The following is a 14629-nucleotide window of genomic DNA, read 5'->3' as shown; positions in this document are numbered from 1 at the left end:
TTTGTGTTGTCTTTTCTTCCCATGAAGTAATCTGCCTAGATCTTTGTCTCATTGTTTATTGGTATAACACCATTGAGTTTTTATACAATTGCAAAAATAAATTTTTTGAGGCACGTATTTGTTTTCAAAAGCAAAACTGTTTAATTTTGACAAAGTTTAATTTATTGATTTCTCTTTACAATTTGTACTTTTTCTGTTATATGTAAAAAAAAATCTTTGCCAAAATCAACATTAATTTTTTTTCTCAGTTTATTCTAGCAGTTTCTAATTTTAGATATTTATTTAGGCCTAATCTCTTCTTTGGTTTAATTTTGGCATAAGGTACGAAGCAAAGGTAGGGGTCATTGGTTTGCCTTTCGCTATTCACTTTACTCAGCATCATCTGTTAAAGAGATTATTCTTTTAGCATTAATTTTTATTTGAAGTATCTCTAAAATATTAAATATAAATGTTTATATCTATATCGACTATTCCATTCAGTAATGTCTATCTTTATGTCAGTGTCATTCTCTTCTGATTATTGTAGCATCATAAGTCTTAGAAGACTTTAGTTCAAGTCTGTCTCCATTTTGCTTTTTTTTCAAAATTGTACCAGGTATTCTAGGTCCTTGGAATTTTGTGTAAGTTTTACCCCATTTGCTTGTCAATTGCTTAAAAGAGCTCTGGAATTTTGTAGGGTGTGCGCTAAATCTATAGATTTTTTTAAAAATTGACATTTCACTAATGGAATCCATGGACATGATACATCTTTTTATTTGCTTTTTTATTAATTTCTATCATCAACATTGTGTAGTTTTAGTGTAGAAAACTCCCATATATTTGTCAAATTTATCCGCAAGTTCTACTTCATATTCTTGATCCTACTATAAATTGTGTTATAATTTCAATTGCTAGTTTATGGATCGGATAGAGAGATAGAACTGATTTCCGACAAGTGTCCTCACCTCACTTATTGATTCTAGTAAATTTTTAAAAATATATTTGTTAGTGTGTTTTACCATAGATTGCCATATTGTACAAAAATAGAGTTGTCCTTTTTCTCTTACAGTTTAGATCCCCCCCCCACACACACACACACACTAAATTATTTCCAATGTTCCCTGTGAATTATCACATCAAAAATAAAGGTGGTGAGTGTAGGAGATGAGGAAGTTCCTAATCTTTGGAAAGAAATTTTTAGTCAGCCATAAATAATTATGATGGCAGCTGTAGGCTTTTAGACATTTTGAACATGCTTCCTTCCATTTCTAATTTGTGATAAAAGTTTGCTGTTTTACTATGAATTAACAACTTAACCTTAATTCACTGTAACAGTAAAGAGGAAAAGTCTTGAACTTATATCATCATCAAATGCCGAAAAGGCATTTGATAAAGTTTGTCCAATCATGATTTTAATAAAACTTTAGCAAACTATAAATAAAAAAGAATTTCTTTCAGGTAATGAAGATTATGGAAGACCTAGAAATTGTTATATTACATTATGAATAGAACAGGGAAAATATGAAGAGATCAAAAACTGGAAGAGTAAGGAATTGGAAGGGAGAATATACAGGAAGTAACTAAGCGAATCAGATAAAGAAACGTGGTGATCTAAATTTAATAATTTTAAGAAGTTCCAGGTGATCACAGATACCAGGAAGTGGCTACAGGATGAGCTGACTGAAGTAGAATAAGAAAGTAAGTTTTTCCACTACTCAGCATGTCATAGGAATCCTGCTTGAGGCCATCCACGGTATCTTTGGGGCAGTGCTGGGCAACGTCACTTCTGATGGTGATGAAACTGTCTTTATTTGGACTCTGAAATGTAGCAGCAATGAACTCCATGCAGGTACTAAACAGTTTCACATGTAACTGAACAGTTGAATTTTTAATGTAGTATTGTTTACTTTAGATTAAGTATCTACATGTGTCCGTTAGCTACCATGTTGGACAGCTTCACATCAGGGTGCCCATCTGCATCCTGGCTGACACAGTGTCCTTTCCCCAGAGCACTGAAATGGCACCTAAAACATTCCTGCGGCTTTCACTTTTAATCTCTTCCCAAACCTCGAAATGCCAAGTCATTATTCTGTTCAAAAAGGGAGGGGGTGAGTCAACAATGCTCTATTATTTATTTCTTTATTTTCATTTATTTATTTCCTCTTTTATTTTTTTTCTCATTTCAGCTACCAAATACAATATCATAAACACTGTATTCACAATTATAACACGGTTCCCTAAATTACAGATGACACTACAATGAACATGTTTTCTGGAAAGATTTGAATGAAACTTTTTTTAATTTCTATCATGCACTTAAAACCAAAGTTAAGGATGTAGGCTATAACATTTGAAGCTCATTTTTCCTATTGTCTTCCTGAAAGATTCTATCAGTGAGAGTTCTTCCACACGGAGTGCCTCTCCACATTCATAGCCATTGCTCAAATACTTTTTTCCGTCTTGCACAATTAGTTACAAAATAAGTCATCACTGTTGTGTCATTTTGCATGTATTTGATTATGGGCCACATTCATGCTATTTCAAGGATCTATTGACAGAATCTGCTAATACAGTTCACACAATGTAGTTTTTCTCTTTCCTTGCCTCTTTCTGGCTCTCTTGGGTTTAAGTCAAGAATATTTTTTCTTATTCAAGTAGCAAAGTAGCACCACTGTAACATTAGATTAATAGAAATTCTAAGTAACCCATAGTTTCTGATAACTGTAAATATTGTCAAGCATAATACTTTCCAATTTTCCTAGGGAAATCTCATCATGTATCCCACCCCCATAACATAAAATGCACCCCAAATTGACTGGACAACAACAAAATTCTCCCGTGTTCACCTACTGCTAATAGAGTATCTGTTGAAATTCTGGTTATTAACCAACCTCCTTGGATCACCTGACTTCCCTCCCCCTCTTTCTCCACATCCTAGGTCCCAAAAACTTGAAGCTTTGCAGTTGTTCTCTTACCTTGGATTATGTAACTGCCTAACAATTTTGATAACACAACATGCTAGGTAGTTTACTTCTCCAGAGGATAAAACTACAGAGAATTGATAGATTTGGGTGGAAAGGATCAAACATCGTGCCTGCAAATTAGAAATGCATGCAAAGAAATCCACATAGAAACTACCTGGATAGTTTTGACAATTGTAAAATTTTCCATCCAGTAGGTGGAAGCAGACTCCTATCTGTAGAGATGCACGCCAGAAGCAGTTCACAAGTGTGTTAAATCATTGAGCACTCTGTAACAAGAAAAACTCCCTTTCTTCAGGAATCAGCTCCTCCTCCTATTTATGCCCCACTAATCTCTACTTAAAGGCAATTAAAGGACTACTCAAACTTAACCCGTGCCTTGGATATTAAAGAACTTCTGAGTACATTATCAAGATCGGTGCAGTACATTTAATAATTAAACTTAATGATCACCATCAGAATGAGTTTTTAATGTTCGTAAACTAATTATGGTACATAAATTTTTCAGTACAATGATTTCTGTTCTTGTGTCATCCTTCCCCCAAAGATAACCCTGTTTCATTTGAACTAGGGTTTGTCAGATAGGAATAAGAAGGCCAAGTCCCAAGCAGCTTATTTGATATTTTGAAAGAGGTGATCGGTCCAGTGAACTCCATGAGGACAGGGAGACATTCAAAACATTTGTTTCAAAGGCTAACAAAGTTCCAGATACTAAGGCAAGGCCTAGTACACTATTGTTGAAGAAAATTGTGATTCAAATTCAAACAGAAGTTTGAATTATGTTCTCAGGACTTGATATCTAGCAAGTTTCTTTAAAAATTTATGTAATATATAAAAGAAGTTTGAAGGGCAATGAAGAATGGTAGTGTGGCAGGCTGATGGGGTTCCCCAAAGACATTCATGTCCTAATTGCTGAAAGCGGTCATTGCTAATTTATATGAAAAGAAAGGAATTTGCAAATATAAATAAGAATAACAACATGGAGATAGTACCCTGAATTATCCAGTTGGGTCTTAAATAATGTGGATAATATTTTAACTCTGTGTGTGTGTGTGTGTGTGTGTGTGTGCTGTAATCTCTGTAACCTGGAAGTGTGAAGCAAGAAAACTGTGAGTTCAAGTCCACTTTAGGAAAGTTACAGAGACTTTGTTTTGAAATAAAAAATAAAAATTAAAGGTTGGGGAAAAAACAAAAGGCGGGGGATATGGTTCAGTGCACAGGTCCTTGGTGCAATCCCCAAGACTGCATGCATGCACGTGTACATACGTACATACATACATTCCTGAAAACCTGCATACACTGTATCTTTGTAAAACAGAGATAAAGGGTAGTTCAACTCATCAGAGGAGTAGGTGATGTGACGACAGAACCAGAGGCTGGATCTATGTACTTTGAACATGGAGGTAGGTCCCCTAAGCCAAGGGACACACGAGACCATTAGAAGCTGAAAATCCATGGCTACAAAATTGTAAGAAAATAAATTTGATTTAAGTCACTGAGGATATGATACATAGTATGGTATCAGTGAAAAAACAATGTAAGTGCTCAATTCCTCCTTCAGTCCCCATCGTCCTCTCTCTTCTTCAAATGGCCTCCATACTCTTAAATCTTCCAAAGCCATAATGGAATGGTCAATTAAAAGGTTTTGCATAGAAAATCTTCTATGATTAGAGTTGTGATGAGTGTTACCATAGTGTATCCAGTATTCGAGGACCAAGAGGGCTCCACTATCCAGTAAACTCATATTTGCTCTGTTGACAACTCTTCTAAATGACTTCCTTTTCTTGTTGTAAGGAATGACTTTTCTATTGGACTTGGTATCCAGAAAAATGCACCTCAAAGACTTATGACTTTATGAGTATAACTGACCAGTGGTTTGATGTGTATTTAATCCCATTTGTTGTCTCCCTCGTGAAGGCGTGGTATACTTGATACCCTCAATAGCATTTTTTTTTTTGTTGTTGTTGTTTAATGTTACTCTAATCTGGAATGTTCCTAGTTGTTTGGACTATTGCCTATAGTGCCATTTAGGCCTCTTTGTTACTAGAAGTTAAATTTGCTTTTTTGTTACCGTCTTACAATAAGAACCAGCTCCTTGGAAAAATATCACAATAATGACATTCCCACAAATCAAATACTTTTTTTAATCTTCCAAAAAATGTGGAAGCTGTTCTAATCAGACACGACCAGCCTGGAGATCAAATCTGATGTGTCTCCTTGGATAATTAAGATGCACTGTTATAGATTAGCTCATAGATCCTTCACACAGGTTTCCTAGGCCTAAATTCCAGGATATTATCCATGTGAGTTTACAAAAATTCATGCATCGACCCATAAGTATGTATATCTCTGTGAACCCACTTATTTCATGATTCACATGTGTTTCGTAGATACTTGAACCTGGATAGGTTAAGTTCTAGAGTGGAGAGAGGCAAATAGAAAATCAATAGTTTGATGGTCTCAGGGTTATAAGCAGTGCTCTGACAAATATCAGACCATTTTCTATGAATATCACTTTTTGCTTCTTTCCCTCTGATTGACATACCAGGAAAACTTTTTTTTTTTGCTTTTTACTATTTAATTCTACACTGGAAAATTTCTGGATGGCTTGCAAGGTAGGCAGTCCTGCTTTATCTTTAGACTGTTTCTTTTCTTTCTACCAAGTATTACTAAAGGCTTGTAGGCTATTGGCTCTCCATTGTTAGCTATGTTTATGTTTCAGTGGATTAAATTCTGCTAGTTTTATATCCTGGCCTCTTATCTATACTATGCATACCGTATTTGTCTAACAGATTCTTCCAAAGTGTCCTTGCACGAAGCAAAATAAAATCCATACTTTCTATTTCAGGGCCTTCACAGGCTAAACTCAGGCCTACTTTAATTTCTTATCCCAGTACATCCATAATCACCTTCCAGTCTGGAACCACTATCTAAGAAAGCTCTTTCCCCTCCCTGAATGCTTTGTCACAATGTATGATATCATTTTTCATTTCTTCATTGCATCTCTGCAACTGACCCTGCCATTGATTCTCCCACTACTCACACTTGAATTAACTTTCCTACATTGATGTTCCATGGAAAAAGATATTTATGTGGGCATGATTTTTCTATGTATTGCCCATTTTTTCTCCAGACTACTAGTCTACACTCAAATCCTACATCTTGGAATAAAATTCTTTCAAAAATTAGAAAGGCAGGAACCTTGAACCTAATTTCTCACAAAGTTCAAATTGTAATAAGTAAAAAGTGACACCAAAATGCAAAGTGAGAGTGTCAGGATAGGTGGAACAAATACCTTACTTTATTCTTTACTGTGACCTGATTCAGAGCCAAGTAACATATTTGTCAGATCTTATTTTTTTCCAGAGTTCAAAATGACTGATAGAGAAATGAATATTTAGAACACAGTACATGTATAAAACAAGGCCATAAGCCTTGGAATGTAGCCAGGCAACTCCTCCTTGAATAGAACATCCCAGCCCTTCCCAATTTTATTGGAGTGGACTCTTACTATTCTGTATCAAGCTTTTAATATATCAGGGGTGATTTTTAAAAAAGCAGTGTTCTCATGTTGCTCATTGCTAGCATTTACCATGGAGCTGAGGAGGAAACCACACTTAGTAACTTCTTAGAATTTCAGGTGGGGTGATCCCTGTCGAAAGTATCAGTGCGTCTCTATCTCACACAGTATGAAGTTGACAGCATCAGTGATCTTGTAAGGGCAACCAGTCTCCCACATTGGGGAAAGAAAGTTACATTTCTGCATCCCTCAGAAATGCCAGGAGCTGAATTGCTTTGATTTTTTTTTCTCGACTACTTGGATAAAAATTTATTTAGGAAATACCTTCTGTTTCCCTCATTTCCAGTAAAACCCCATTAAAATCAAAGTAGTAGAGGTAATTAAGAACTTCAGGATGTCGTTATGGCTTGTATTTGGACATCCCTGCAAAGCCTTATGCAGTCATGGGGGTACCATTCCTGTGTAGGACTTCTTTTTCCCAAACTAGTGTTATTAAAACCTACCTATCCAAAATTTTTGGCCTCATATTTAAACAGAACTATTCTTTATAGGACCTCAATTGTTTTAAAAGTCACATGTAGATGTTGCCAAAAAGGAGTAATTTCTTTATGTACAAATCAAATTTGAGATATTTGTCATGCCGCAGAGATGTGTCCTGTTGGCATCTCAAAATACGAAACTCACTTTAAATTTCTGAATTAGAGATGTCACTTATAGGATACATTTGTGGAGAGAAAGTTGAACAAATCTTCGATGACAGGAAAAAACCTCTCCCTATATGACCAGAACTCTGGGAGGCTCAACTCTTCCTATAATACTAGAATCCCAAGTTCTAGTCTAGATTGAGTAATTTGGCAACTTAGTGAGACTCTGACTCCAAATAAAATATAAAAATGACAGCATACAAAGGTCAATGCAAAGGCCTCGGGTTTAATCCCTGGTAATGCAAAAGAAGAAGGTGAAGGAAGAGGAAGAGGAGGAGGAAGATGAGAAGGAGAAGCAGGGAGAGATGGTGAGGGGAGAAGGAGAGAAAGGAGAGGAGAAAGAGAGGGGAGGAGGGGGAGAAAGAAAGAAGGGAAGGAAAAAGGAAGAAGGTAAATGAAGTGAAGAAACAAAGAAAAGGAAGGAGAAAGAGGAAGAAGAAAGGAAAAGGTTAAGGATGACAAGGAAGAAGAAGGAAGAGGAAAAGGAGAAAAAGAGGGAGGAGAAGAGGAGGAGACAGCGAAGGAGCGGGAGGCATCTATTGGGAATGCACAGCTACAAATTTAGACAGAGATTCAAAATAGGTGACAGAGGAAAAAACCTGAGAGAAACCAGTCAGAGCAGCAAGAGGAACTCTGAGATAGAGTATAGTCACAGAAGCCAGGAGAACAGATAAAGCTAGAAACATTAATAAATAAAAAATCATATTGGCGGAAGAAACATAAAAGCTGAATTTCAAGTATGGATTTGGATGCTTTGTTATTTGCAAACCAGAGTTTTGTAGAATAAATTGAATCCACTATAGAATGAATATGTGCAGAGCAGGCAGAATATATGAATTAGCTACTTTATAATATGGAAGTAAGGGGGGTTAAATAACAGTTCCTTTATGAAAATCCCTAAAACACAGCGACATCTTCAGAAGTGAAATGTATAATAATTGTCTACACACCTACACTGTTCAGATCTTTAGGTGAAGTAATCCGGTAAAAGGCATTAACACTGAGCATGTCATGAAAAAATAATTATTAAAATTCTACAGGCATCCAGCTACAGCTACAGCTCTAGGACTAAGAGAGGTCCTTTTCTTTTCGGTTTTGCTATTGTCCATTTTGATGTTGTAGCTAGAACAACAGGTACTTATTTTAGTGCAAAACACTGAAGCACAGTCTCCAAGCACAGCTTAGAGAAGACTTTATTTCAGTCTTGCAGGTTTCACATTTCCTGTGTGGGAAAGTTCAATTGTTTGAGGTACTGCCCGCCCCCAAATTGGAAGAAAGAAAGACAAAAAAATCAGTGGTTGGAGGAGGAATGTAGGAATAAAGTAACTTAGCAGCTCCTGCTGCCCCTGGGTACCTGGGAAATTCCTAGGGATATGGAAAGTGTTGGTGAAGACAGAGAACCTGGTAATCTGTAGTGAGTACAGATGGATTCTGGGTATGGTGACATGGGCAGGAGCCAACCAAGCACATATGTTGACATTGCTAACTCTCCAGCAACCCAGGACAGAACTAGAATGCCAAAGAGTCCATTTAAAATGCATAAATTTGAAAGTGCATTACCATAAGCAATCATCACAAGTGAAATTGCAGTAAACATACTTTCAAAATGGCCAGGATTCTGACAAGGTTTTATTATTATTAATAAGGGCTTCTGAGTAAGATCAAATAGATACACTTATTGGTCTCCTGAATACGTTTCTGTCTTGGAACTGGAATCTTTTACTGTTTGGGTTTTCACTTATGAAGTGTAATTGGAGTATGTTCCAATTACACTGGCCTTAGGCGTGAAATAAATCAATGCTTGAATTTTTAAAATATCAATTGAATCCAAACCAAACCTGGCCTCAAGCAATGTATAACCTAAGATTGAGTTGTACTAATGTCAGAGACTGAATGTCAGAAAATGCAATCTATTAGAAGATCTTACCTCAATAACGGCAGTACTAAAATGTAATTAATTGTAAATAACACCCCCAAGAAAGCCTTTCTGTAAAGAACCACTCATGTAAAACTTATGGATTAAAAGTTTATTAGCTTCCATATGTGGTATTTATTTACACACTTTTCAGGAAAATTCACTCTTTATAACAGAATAAAAGCTTCTACAGCTACAAATTCCAACTCATTTGTCTTCCTCTCTCAAGACTGGAATGTTTTATTCATCTGTCATTGGATGTCTGCTCTGAGCCCTAGTTCATTGCAGGTATACCATTCCATGACCATTCCATGACACTCTGTGGAGCTTGCAGACAATAAATAAATTGGAAATAATATATATTAAGAAATTGTAACTGCTGTCAAGAAAAGTGAGTCAGGATAGCAGGGCAGAGAGTGACAGCTCATGTAGTTTTACACAGTGTTGTTGAGAAAGGCCTTCAAAAGGCTGACTGTTGAACACGGAGGGAGAGAGGAATGCAATTACAGAGGGCAAAATGTTTCAGAAAGAGCAAAGACCTGACACCGGGCTGCAAGGCGTGCTGGAGGAATGCAAAGGAAGCTCAAGTGCAGGACAGTAGATGTGGAAGAACCGAGATTTAAGAGCTAGTTTGGCTTACATTATGTGAGACCTGGCAAGCTCCGTGGTAACATTCAACACAGGCTATGCCAAAATATGTTATCACTGTGTAAGTTCTTTATTTACAAAGCTATCAAGCTTTTTCAGAACCAGCACTTATTCCAAGTCAGTCTACCTTTAAACTTCAAAGTCCTTGGTTTTCATCTTTGTTTGATTTATGGTGGGCTTTGGTGGAGTAATCACAGGACAGGAAATTGGATGACACAGGCAGCAATCTCAGAACAGCAAAGACGCAACTTGATACTGTGGATCGTGACACATTGATGTGCATCTGGATGGAGTTTTTCTTCATGTGAGAAGAGCTTCTGAGAGTCATTTCAGGGCTGACACTCGGATCCCTGTGACAATAGCGCCCTTGTGTCCTTTATTTGGCCTTTCTGCTGTTATAGAGTTTTCGCAAGGGATGAAGTACTGAATGTTTCTCCTTGAATCAACTATTTTAACTAATTCAAAATTCTGGGCCCAAGAGAGGGAGGGGGCAATGGTGGCAAACTCATTTTGATATATAAACAAAGGTGAACATTACGGGAAAGAATACCACATATTCTACAGGGATAAAAGGGGCAAAATCAATCAAAGCTTTCCAAGAGCAGCTAATTTTCAAAGAGCAGAAGCACTTAGGTAACATCTTGTTAAAAACGTATTGATGCTTCTCATCTGTTTAGCCTGATAGAAATGCAGACTCGGGCACCATCCCCAGAACTATGGAATTGGATCTTTGTTCAATAAGATCCCTGGGAGCTTTATACACAATGAAGTTTGAGAAGTTCTGAGCTATGTAAAAAAGTGAAAAGAGAGAAAATTTGCAGAAAGGGTAGCAAGTAACCCTCCTCACACTTAGGGTTATCAGCAAACAAGTTCTGAAGGAACATACTTAACCCAGTAATTCAGAAGTCTCTTGAACAGGCTGGAAGGCCCCTAGACTATTTTGAATAGAAGAATGTTATAAATATGATTTTTAGATATATGACATGCAAAAATCACTGACTTTCATATATATATATATATATATATATATGTATATATGTATATTAGCTATAAAAACTTTGAACAAGAGTTAAAATAATATTATTTGGCAAATACTGTCTCTCAAAACGCTTAAAGAGTCAACTAAACAAAGTCTAAAATAACATGTTTTTTTAATGTCAGTTATATTACAAACATGAAACAACTAATAACTTTTCTAAATCTTTTATACATAAGATAGAAAAAAAATCCTAAGTAAACTTTTAGAAAATAAGAGAAAATGAAACATATCTGTATTGGTCAGGGTTTTACTAGAGAGGACAGATATAACCCGGAATATACAGAAACAACAAGATTGGCTTACGATAGTCAGTCACAGAATCCAATGATGAAGCGTGCAGAGGGTGTCTATGCACTGGAGGCCGAGGGTTCAATCCAAGATCTCTGGAGTTCACCCTAGTGTCTTGTGCAAGTTCACACCAGCAGGCTGATGGGTCTGCGACAGAAGGCTGAAGGCTCTGTGATGAAAAGCTGAAGAGTCTATGCTGGGAAGCTAAAGAGTCTGTACTGGAAGCCAGGAGGCGAGGTCCAAACTAAAGGCGAAGACTGGAGCTTCTCCCAAGAATGGCATAGATTTGTCCTTCCTCCTCTCCTTTTATACCTCGAGGTGATAACTCACCCTAGGGTGGGTCTTCTTCTACATCCTTGGGTGTAGAATTGCTAAACTCATTTAGCTAGCTTCTAACTGTCTCAAGTTGACACAATCAATCAACCACTAGAATATCAAATTATAGTAACACTAATATTAAGCACTAGAAGTAAACTTTGTGTGACATACTCAGGATGTACGACAAAAAATGTTACATTTTACTGAGAAATACATAAATGGAGACATATGTCATGTCACCGGATGGGAAGTCTCAATGTTGTAAAAATATAGAACTTCTAACAAGAAATCATGAGAATAATAGTCTTAATTGAATATACTGGTAACCTGAAAATCTAATCCTAAATGTACCAAGAAAAAAGTGAACATGCTTAAGAAACTTTAGCTCAGCAGCATAAGCACCTGCCTTGTAAGCAGGCAGTCGTGAGTTCAATCCCTGGTACTGATAAAAAAGGAAAAAGACAAAAAAAAAAAAGAAAAGAAAAGAAAAAGAAAGAAAGAAAGAAAAGAAACTGTCAGAAATTAAAATGTATTTTTCACCTTTTTTTTGGTTGAGGGGTCCTAGTGATTAAACCTAAGACCCTGGTCATAAGAAGAATGATCTGATCACTGAGCTGTAACTTCAACCCCTTAATCGCTTTTAAAATAGGACTTCGGTTTTGGTTTTGTGGGGCTCGATTTGAGACAGGTCTTGCTGTGTTGCTCAGGATGGCTCAAACTGGTATCTTCCCACTTTAGGCTCCCTTGTACCACTAACTAGGATTATAGGTGTGTATTACTTTGCCCAGTTTAAAGTGTGCCTTTTAAAAGTCTCTACATAACTTTTGTACCTTAAAATCATGGGCAGAAATATGCTTATTAATGAAAACAGCCATATTATAATAATTACTAAACATAAAATATAAATTATTTAATAATCAGTATAGGAAAAGTATATATCATTAAAATAACTAGCTACCTTGTTTCAAAATAGAAGACTCCAATGACCTATATGTAGTAAAGATTTTAATTTTAGAAATTAAATCATTAAATGTAGATAAGTAAGTTACCACTTCTTTAAAAATTCAGTGTGCATATGTAAATAAATGTAGACACTACAGAAAATAACTACATAAGTATAAAAATATTTTTTATGTCTATCAGTCGAAATCACATGAAACAAAGTTTAAAATTAAGTTTCCAAATAAAATAAATCATTTATGGGAACTCTCAAAAGTTAATATAATTATAAGATCATTTCCATGTAAGTACGTAAGAAAAGTTTTGAACTGATTTATAAAGGATAGATATGACAGGTTGATTAATAAAAGCTTGCAGTCACTAGCAAGGAAAAGGAAAATCAAACAATGAAATGCTATTTTCAATTTGTAAAACTGACAGTTTGGGGAAAGCAAATCTTTTAAAGTTGCTTGTGTTACGCACTTTTACCTTCCTTTCTGTGTTGACTTTGTTCTGTTTGAAATGATATTCCCGAGAACCAATTTAGCTCACAAAACTACACTAGGGAAAATGATGCAGATGTGAAATGTTCTTTCTAGATTTGTTTAAATACTAAGAACAAGACATATCAGGTAAAAGTAATTTATTTATAGATTTGGCCTTGAATCCTTGATTGTATCAAAAAGTCTTGAAACTATTGGCAAAAGTGGAGATAGTAAAAATATTTTAAAATTTTCTCCTGAACAAAGGAAGTCAATAGGTAGTGTGTGTTGTTTTGTTCCTAACATTTCAGATACAGGAAGATAGTGCTAATATATTTTTATAATTTTTGAACAACTGCAGAATAACTTTCAGATTGCTAGAGAAGCAGCTGTAACTCTCATACCAAATTCCTAGCAAAAAGTGAACACATGGTAACTATGTACCAGATGAAAGAATAAAAGGTAAGCATAAAAATATTTAAAATACGATGTACAATACAATAGAAGTAAAACCAAGCATAAGATATGTCAATTAAACTTCTTTAATAGTAGACAACCTGTTTTGGTTTTCAGAGGTAGCCAGATCTAGAACATATGATGCTGGGATTAAGTATACGAGTTTACTAAATCAGTCCACTGATTGGCATAGTTTGGTGTAAAATTAAGGCTGCCTCATACTGGGTAAGTGTTACCTCCCCTAAAAGTGAGTAGCCTAGATAAACTATAAAGGACAGGGCTGGGGATTTAGCTCAGTATACAATGACATTAGTCCTCTTTCTGTCCATATGTACATTGCTTCTGTCTTCTGCATACTATGAACTGTTTCTCTGCTGGGATTTGCCTTGCCATGCTATCCTTGGAGCCAGCCAATTATGAACTGAAACCTCTACAAACTGTGAGCAAAATAAATCTTTCCTCCTTTAACTTTGAGTATGGTATATTTTTGCCTCAGTGATGAAAGAAAAGTAATGAAGACCCAATCTTTTATGCAAAAGAAAAGCAACACCAAATTTCCTACTGGTAGTACATATCCAACTTAACAAAACACCTAAATTTAGAAAAAAAATTTAAAGGGAGAGATAAAGATATTTCAAGAAAATATAATCATTAAAAGAAAAAAGTGGAGCTGTTGATATAAAAATAAATTTGAAAGAAATGCTAGTAATTTTGACAGTTTTAATATCAAATGTATATAACATAAAGATATAATGTAGGGAAATATTACATTAAGTTCTACAACTAAATATTTTTTTAGTTGGAGGAATTCACAAAAACTCATTTATACTGGAAAAGTTTTAATATGTTATTTTCAAACTGAGTAGAGGCTACATCCTCAAAATTCAAATGTGATTAATCTAAAAATTAAAAAGGAAACAAGTTCAAATGAAAATATCCTAACAAATGGAAATTTTAAAGCTTTCTGTAGAGCCAATAGGAATTTTGAATGACACAAAATGAAATATGCATTTTTTAAATTTTATTTTGAAAGTATACAACAGAACAAGTCAGAATAAACCCGACTAAGATTGTACAGTGAAATTGGTACAGAACTTCACAGCAGGTTACCAGGATAACAGTAATAGGTATCACAGTATATTTTGTTATCTTTATAATAGTTGTTCTTTCAATCATGTATATCAAAATGAGATGAAATATAGAACACTATAGAACTTATCAAAACAGAATATTGGATAGAGCAGTACCATTAATCAGAAAAGAGCAAAACAGTAATAAAAATATTTGCTTTCAAAGAGATGGTAGAAGGAAGTCCCCCTTATTTGCTACAGTCAACCTCCCAGGAGACGCTCAGATTTCT

Source organism: Cavia porcellus, unplaced genomic scaffold (genome assembly GCF_034190915.1).
Source record: "Cavia porcellus strain 051 isolate PalLab524CR breed Dunkin Hartley unplaced genomic scaffold, mCavPor4.1 scaffold_27, whole genome shotgun sequence".
NCBI lineage: Eukaryota > Metazoa > Chordata > Mammalia > Rodentia > Caviidae > Cavia > Cavia porcellus.
Note: the sequence above shows the minus strand (reverse complement) of the source record.